We start from the raw sequence: 9,143 nt of genomic DNA, 5'->3' as shown, positions 1-9,143 counted from the left end.
AAATGATCATTTAAAGGCCAACTTCAATCCGTGTTATCGAAAATCCAACGTGGCTATATTCTATTAATTTTTCAGTCTTACATGGTTCACCGGCGTGCCTAGTTAACATATGACTCCTAAACGATGTCATCCAAAGCTGTAAATAATGATAATTTGAGAGCCAACTTTTATTTAAAGTAATCATTTGAATGCCAAATTTTATTTAAAGTGATGACTTCAGTACTAGTTGTTAAAAAAGACAACTTCAGTACCAAACTTGCCATGTGGAGTAGAGTTTTTAAAAAATTTGGCAAGTTACATTACAATTTTAATTATAAATAACACACAATCAATTTGATCGGAATTTCTCGTCGTTGGCACTTAAGTGATCATTTTTTCTTTGAATTGGTACTTAAGTGAATTAGCAAAAACTTTTAATACTAAAATGAATGCCATACACAACTATTGACATATCTAGTATACTTATCCCCAGCCTCTATTTCGTCCACTGGAAGACTCTTGGAACAGGGAGTGTGTGAAGTGGCATGGCAAATCAAAGCATGATAAATATGTGATGAAGATGAGGCATTCAATTTTGGAGAAATCGCCCTTCTTAGATGAGGAGACATGACCAAATATCATCAAAGGAAATAATTGTAGGGCCATTGTGACTATGGTGACAAAGGGATGATACTCAGACGAGAGCCATTGAGGGCTTAAATTACCAAGTCCTTGTCAGCAACGGAGCAATAATTGCGGTGAGAGAGTTCGCAATTGACTTCAAATGCTAAAGATAGTCGAACATGGAGTGGTCAAGTTTCTTGATAACTTTCTGAAAATTAAGTTTCAGTCAAATATCCTTGGCCGCGTAGTGGTCGGTAAAGCATCGTCCTAGAGCAAGTTAAATCTCTCGAGTTGTTTGAAGGTTATGAACTTCATGGAAATTCTTGACTGTGAGGGTCGGATTGATCAAATTACAAACACATCGATCCATGTTGACCCTAGTGGAATAGAGGGACCACCACAATACCAATTGCCCAGTGGATCATTGAAGATTAGAATATGCTCTAACTGAGATTTCCATAGAAGATTATTTGCAAACTCGATAGAATCAAGACATGTGATGTTGGAAGAACAAGGGACGGCGAGGTTGAATGCACAACTAAAATTTGAGCTGGAGCTAAAATCGAAGTTGCAGAGAAGAGACGAAATTGCGTGCTACGTCATTGAGAGGTGATGAGAAATTGTGATTAATCAAAATAGGAGATGATGAGTAAAGAGATGGTAGAGAAGAAGAAAAATTTAGAGATACTTACGACATTGTTAAAGAAATTTAGAGAAGGAAGTGTTGATTAGAAATGTTGAAGAATTTGATGTGTTATCCTTGCTTTGATATTATATTAATCTTTCGAGTTAAAGAGAATATAATGACAAAATGTTTAGCTTAACTCAATGAGGGTTGTGTTATGTAAGTTATTAATTACAGTCAATGTATAAATAGAAATATAATTATAAGAAAATCTCATAATACATATAAATTGCATATCAACATTTGTTCATGGGATTTTGTCTAAAGATGAAATTTGTCACGTCTAGTATGATTTTCCATATTTTTTTCCAAATGAAAATACCCAACCTCTACTCGCATGTAAAGATTTGTTTACTCTCCTTCAAATTTTCATTTCTTTACCCCCTTTTTTGTGTGTGTTGCAATTAATTTCGTTTGTAGTTTTTTTCTTGGGGGGAAGCGCCTCTATATTTTAATGCAAGATACGGGAAAAAGGAAACCCTGGACTTTAAGTCTCTACGATGCCTTTGCTAAGCAACACGCCAAATATAGAAGCAGACACACACAGCTCAGTACCAAGTTTGAAATTTCCACTTGATTAGGTCTTCAGGACAGCACCAACCCATCCTCTTTATTAACCCGCTCTCCTCTCTACCCTCTCGTTTCATCTGAACTAAACTTTGTTCTTAACATGGCCTGGTCTTAACGCACATTCTCTTGCATTGGATATAATTTACTGTTTTCTAACAATTTCATAATTAATTTTTCCTCAGGCGAAGCTTGCATCGAGAGAGAGTTGCGAATGGATAGGACCCATGTGAGCCTTGACGAAGAGGGAAAGAAGATCAAGAGCGAGGGCTTCGTTCGTGAGGAGCCCTCAAATGGGCTCCTGCGGCCTCCCAAGAGCTACACATGCAGGTTCTGCAAGGGGATATATAGATCTGCTCAAGCTCTCGGGGGTCACATGAACGTCCACAGGTGGGAGAGAGCCAGGCTGAAGCAGCTGTCCTCATGGATCGTTGAGCATCATCCTCCTCCTCCTAACCCTAACCCTAAGATTGACGTGGCTAGCTCTTCTCAGGGCTCTCAGTCTCAGTCTCAGCTCAACCCTACCCTCTTGCCACCTGCACCACCATCATCTCCTTCGGTGAACAAGCCCTTCTCATGCGCTTCCCCTCCTTCGTTGTCCTCGGATCTTGATTACAAGGAGCGCAAGAAGTCGGTTGACATCTCAGCCAATGATGGACTGCCTAGTGGTTTTCCGAGACCGGAGAGTGAAGATGCGCGGAAGAAGCGAAGCAGGAGATCGACAGGTGTTGCTGGAGTGGAAGAAGAAGCAAAGGCCATCCTAGATAAGGATGAGATCATAGAAGTGCATGGAGATCTTAGCAAATTGGAGCTGGAGATCGGGTTGATCAAGGATCCGAGCTGCAGTCTCGATTTGGAGCTCCGACTAGGGATCTTGTGAGTGAGTAGTCTCCAAATCCTTTTGGCAACAACAACAAATGATTGTTATACGCAAGTTCCTCAGATCTCAATGTGATTTAATGTAATGTCTAACGTACAGCGTTGTTCTGGGCATTCATGAGAAAGCGAGAAGCATGGGTTGAGTCCCATACTTCCATATGACCCTCCATGTATAAATTTCATGTATATGCATCTTTTTCACAAATTTGATAATTACAAGATTTTTGGTGTCTCCTTTCTGTCTAAAAGTTCAGTGGTGATGAGGAAATGCCTTTATGAGGTAGAGCCCTTACAACTCTCCATTTTCATGGAGTCAACAGGATGTGAGTTTATTGACTTATATATATGATATCTTGATGCATTGGGTGACCCTCTTCTTTCACTATATGATTATGTTCTTGAAAAGAACTTCAATTAAATCCAAGCGCCCCTTATTTTGATTTTCTGGTTAATTTATGTTATGATGAAAATTGCAACTGGAACTAAAAAAGGAAAAGAAATGACTCTTGTTTTCTAACTTGTCAAAAAATTCTCAGACAAATGAGCGATGATTTAATTGCCAGTACTCTTTTGAAATATTTATGGATTTGGTTTGAAGTTTAGTCGAACCATTTTATTCGTTTTGGCTGATCTTCTTCCTCAAAGAGAGGTTCAAAGTAAAACTATTTCACTTGTCAAATAATTTTTGACATGCAGATAGAAGCATACTCCGAATTACTACCATAACCAGCTGCTTAGACAGATTATGCAGAATTGATTTCAAATTTCTAAATGATATACATGACTTGCAAAACCTCAGAGGGAGGTTTCCAATGCAGCCAGAGAAACGAGACAAGACGTTTCCTAAAAACCTTTTTGTCTCATCAGATTCTTTGTTTCTTGTCAATAAATACAGCAAGCTCACGAATTGCTACGAATATGCATCACAATCACATTGCTACTTCCAACGTAATTTGCAGGTATTCAGCAAAGATGTTTGGACGTGCAGCCATGTGTGCTGCGAAGGGATTAGTAATGTGTTTAGATCACGATGTCTCCTATTCAAAGTAACTTTGGGGTTAGACCCACCACTGCGTAGGTGGAGGCCTACGCAATGCATGTGGCAGGAGCAGTTTGAGTGCATTGATGAAGATTAATCGAGTCGAAGCATTAGAGAGTTTAATGAATAGGAACACATTTATTTATTTCGTGTGGAAGTTTTTGAAGCTACCTGCGTGGGTCGCATCTAGTAACATTTGTGTTTTGTCTGAAGGTGCCTGAAAAGTTAATGCATTCAAGTATTTGGATGGCACGGGCTGTTAAAGGTCTACACTTTAACTTGGAGTGTAATTTTGGTTTCAGAATGAAGAGAGATGCCTAATATAGCTCAGAAAAATTCATTATCTAAGCATTCGGAATGCGTCAAAATATGGAGGTTTTCAGTGTGATAAAGTTCTTGACTTCCAACTGAAGAGAGAGATGGATGCAAATACATCGGGGACACTGAGATCGAACCTACGCAAGGACTACACCGGAAAGGAATGTTCGAGAGCAGGTTTTAATTGGCTTATTTAGTGCAAATTTTCTTTGCGATTGTTCTCTACTAATCTATGTTTGCGACATTGAGTATAGAGTGAACTCAAGATGTGGGAAACTCTTATTACAACATTGCAAAGGCGTTGCTCGGAGTAAATACGCCTGTCTCTCTGCTCTTGTGAATGTAGGTAATTCAGGTGAAACCCACGCAAATCACGGTGTCATGAGCGTCCATGCTTTCGCTGCCAACTGATCTTTATCCTGAAAACAAGGCAGGAGCAAGAAAACGGAGCTAGTCAAGATCCCAAGAGGCAAGATCGCGTCGAGCCTTTGCTGTCTCTGTCCAGTGCCTAGTCACTTACTGAAAAGGTACCGCCTTTGAAAATACACGAGCTCTGTGACCTATCTTGTCAGGTCAGGAGGATATTCAACTCGGTCCTGTACTGTATCATGTTTCGCACCAGACAACCCATATCTCTGGACAGCGGCCATTGATTCTGGATTCGCAGCGAAAGACTGGATCCGCGAAAATGTCGAATCAATTCCCCACGTCTGATCCTCCACCCCGCATGTTCCCCACAAGCGTGTGGTTGTCTGGATCTTTTGCATGACCTTCTTTTCTCATCGAGAAAGATCACAGAGCTTGGTCAGTCCCCAAGCGAAAGAGCTGGCCATGGCCTGTCCTCCTTTGATTGGCCGCGGGAGATGGCGAGACACAGAGAGAGAGAGAGAGAGAGTGCGAGAGAGGATTAGGTTTTCAAGTGTGCTCTTGGAACACAACGTTTTGCCCATAAGGGAAATTGCATCGACTGTCCTACACGTTTGGCTAAACATGCAATCAAATCCTAAATATTTTAATTTGTGCCATCAAGTCCTAAATATTTTTGATTAGGTGCTTCCGACGGCCAAATTGAAAAAATATGATGCAGCGTGATTTTATATTTTTTTTGTATAAAAGTCGTTAACATGGCAAGGAGTATTCATCGGTAAAAGGATCATTTTGAGTGGGCATCTTATGGTTATTGAGAACAGATTACATTGGATAATTTTATTTCTTTAATTTTTCTGCCTTGCTCCAAAGGAATTAATATTGGAAGGATTGAAAAAGAAAGTGTCATTCACAACTATTGATGAAGATTTCTAAAAAGTTAAAGAATAGTAATCCTTTTTAAAAATTAATAATTCCTCGAAATGATGTGCAACCCTCTTTGGGACCTCGGCGACCCTCACCCCAATCCACTACCAACCACCACCGCTCAACGGCTAGCCGACTCTCACTGAGGTATTGCCAAGGTTTTCCACCCCAAACCCTTAAGGACACTACAATGTCTCTCTCTATGATTCTTTGTTTAATTTTCGGTTTCTTTTTAGTTTTTTTCCATCATTTTCTAATTTATTTCGGTTTATTGTTTTTTTTTTTTTTACTTTTGCTTCTTCTTCTTTTTCTTTTTTTTGACATAAAGCCACGTTAGTACCATGTATGAAAATAAATTTTTAAAAATGTGCTATGGGGTTTCTGATGCGCCATGTCAGAAAATTTGACCATGAACTCGCCAAATGACTAAATTGCAACCAATAAAAAATGTTTAGAATCTCATTGCGATAATTTTTTTATTATACATTGCTATAAATTCAAACATTTAGAATTTGAATGCACATTGGGCTAAATACGTAGGATTCTTGGTGCAAATCTTCCCTACAGAAACGAAAACGATTTCCAGTTTTCACGCTGACATCGCTTTAGGGTGAATTAGAATGCCATAATCCTAAAACCTGAGGTGAGGCTCTTGGAACTTGGGGAAAAAAGGGATAAGATTATAAATGTCATCTTTGGACTATTTTTTACGTGTAATTTTCTTTTTAGTGAAAATAAAAAGAAAAGGAAATGCTGACTTGGTAATATTCGGTTGAGTTGTCGTTAACAGCAAAGATGGCATCTGATGCGATTTATCTATTTTTTTATTTGTCATACTCTAATTCATCTGATGTGACATTTACAAACAAACTGTTAAATTTGAAAGTAATAGATTCCGAAATTCTATGTTGGAGAATAAGGAAATTGGAGAAAGTTTTTTTTTAAAAGAAAAGTAAAAATAAAAGAACAGGCAAGATTGAGTCAAGATTTGTATAGCACGGTGGTATGCTCTTGATCTCCAGGAGGTCTCCAGCGTCACCGAATAGGGTGGTGACGGTCGCTAGTTGGGGTGTGCGAGGCCACTTTCAGTATGAGTAACGGCGAGGCTTATAAACTGTTAAATTAATGACCATCCGAAATAGAAAAATTATCCAAAAAATCATAAATTTATTACACTTTAGCTAATTTAGTCATGAACTTTCGATTTTATCAATCTAATCTTAAACTTTTTCATATTTTATCAATTAAGTTTTTTTTTTTGTGACCCAAGGAACTTCCGTGCGTCGTTTTTTTTATCAATTAAGTTCATTCAGCCAATGTTGACTAAAATTTGTTGACGTAGATGCCGCTTATCTTATATGACGTAATGGTGCTAACGTTGACAATTTTTAATAACATTTTATTTTTTTGAATATTTTTTCTCATTCTTTTTGTTTTGTTGGTGGCTAGGCAGGTTGGCCTCGCTAGGCAAGGCTTGGCTAGGTGATGGTTGAACTTGCCCAAGCTAGATCTAGCAAGGCCGGCCTCGCCTAGTCAATGCCCAATGAGGCTATCCTAGTTTGGGCAAGGGCTGGCCTTGCCAGCTTTAGCTTGGGCTAGGCCTCGTTGAGTCTCACTTGGGCTCGACCATGGCCTAGCCAACCACCGACAAAAGAAGAAGAAAAATAGGAAAAATATTATGGCCATCGGCAAAAGAAATAAGAAAAGAAACAAATAATAAAAAAAGTGGAAAAAATATTAAAATATAATTAAAAATTGTCTATGTCGGCGTTGGTTATTTTATATGGCATCATTAGCATTTATGTCTACAATTTCAAGTCAAAATTGGCCGAATTGATTCAATTGACAAAAAGTGAAAATATTTATGATTTAATTGGTAAAGTTGAATAGTTTAGAACTCAATTAACAAATGTGCAATGGATTTAAGATTTTTTAAACAATTTTCCTCATTCGAAACAAAAGCAAGAATCTCAGAAAATCATTCAAATAGATAACCAAATTCTTGAGTTAGTATTTATTTGCACATGAAGGTGAGTTTTGCGTTTCATGTTTTCTCGGGAATTTCTCCTTGACACAAAATCATTTGAAGTGGACAATAAGATAGAGTCTTCATGTTCCATGAAGAGTTCGTGTAGTGATAAGGTAATCTCGAGGCAAGTGAGGGTCGCTAGGCCTTGTCAGTGTCGGTGTTTGGATCATGTGGCCATGCTATTAACTCGTTCAACCCTTTCAACCAGCTTAGTACACCCCCCCCCCCGGCCCACGTTCTTTCCTAGGTTGATTTGTGTATTTTCTTTCTGCCTTGCTTCTCTCCAGCGTGGCAATTATGTGGCCGAGGCATAAGTGTGGCACATAGATATTATTGACATAGAAGCCATGTTATCATTTTCGTATAAATCTTTAATGGAAGGTGCAAGATGAATAAGAAAGTGTAACCCAGTTGAATTAAAAGAAGCTCGGGACGACATTGCAAAATTGCAAAGTCCTAGAAGCAACGATACCTTGCCTCAAAAATGAAATTTTAATTGCGACAATAGGGTATGCTATGCGAAACGTTGAATCAAGCCCATCAAGATTGATGATCATGCGAGTTCTTCACAGATCTCATACAATTCCCTTATGTGCGTGGGATCCGTGAGTCCAATGTCTGTACCAGTCCGGTTCAGCACGAGAACTATCGAGGAGAGAGAGAGGGATCATGGCCGAATGACACGTTTTGATGAAAGAAAGAAAGACGAGAGAGAGAGAGAACGAGCGGCGCGATGCCATCGTTCCCCACGCATTCATGGGCACGGATTCAATAACGTTCCATCACCACTCACCTGACGCCAAGTGTCGCGGACCGGAGCTGGTCAAACCCTTCCCGCCTCGCGCCACGTGTCAGACGCTCCGCCACGTGTCGGATCATGGTTGGTCCGCGCTTCCTTCTTTTCTTTCATTCATGACGTGGTGCTAAGTGTCAGCACGCCGTTGGTCAATCACTTCGCAGCGCCTGCTTTTTCCCCCAATCCCTTTTCTTCTCCTCTCTCTCTCTCCTTTCGGTAAATTACTTTCTTTTTCGCCCTTCACATTATTTTAGTAGGAGACACAAGCATACTCCAAAATAAGGGGAAAAAAAAACCATGTAAAAAGGATTTTTGGGCTGTGGTCATATGGTCACATGATGTACAATAATAAAGTATTATAGAAATCATATTCAGCTCTTTTTACGGGATAATCGTGTGACCAAGATTTTTGATATTTATTATGAATTTTCTTAACTAGCTCATAATTCTACATATACACCATCATAAGTTTTTGGTATCAATCGGCATAAATTCTTTACTACAAGAAAACTCAATAGGTTAATTTTCTTATTGCTAATGAAATTATAAATGTTTGCATTCGATGTCTATTGTCACCACAAAGCGTGTCTACTAAATATGAGTATAGGAAATTTTCTTGAAGGTAGCAATTTTCTTTAAAAATACTTATTTTCGTCGAAAAATAACAATTATTCCTGACTTTCTAAAGAAAGTAGTATTTCGCCTTATCAAGCAGTAAAATTTCATTTTTCGTGGCCATTTTTTATTTATCAGAAAGAGTCGCGGAAAATTAACTTTTTACTGAATTTCGTACCGTTCGATGCGGACGGTACCGTTTTGACTGAGCTAGGGAAGCAGATGCCTCTCAGATCCCCCAAATCGGAAGAGCCACCTCCCCTCGCGCCCGCCATCGCTCGCTCCCTCCTCCGCCGAACGCCGCCGGTCGCCGGCGCTT

The 9,143-nt window shown here is 39.2% G+C and overlaps 1 pseudogene; it reads left to right on the top strand.

The window, feature by feature from the left end:
* The first annotated feature begins 2,069 nt into the window (after positions 1-2,069).
* LOC104451576 overlaps positions 2,070-9,143 on the top strand; it is a 20,092-nt pseudogene continuing 13,018 nt past the window's right edge.

The sequence above is a fragment of the Eucalyptus grandis genome, chromosome 6 (genome assembly GCF_016545825.1).
Source record: "Eucalyptus grandis isolate ANBG69807.140 chromosome 6, ASM1654582v1, whole genome shotgun sequence".
NCBI classification, from domain to species: domain Eukaryota; kingdom Viridiplantae; phylum Streptophyta; class Magnoliopsida; order Myrtales; family Myrtaceae; genus Eucalyptus; species Eucalyptus grandis.
This window is presented reverse-complemented; position numbering and strand designations above follow the sequence as displayed.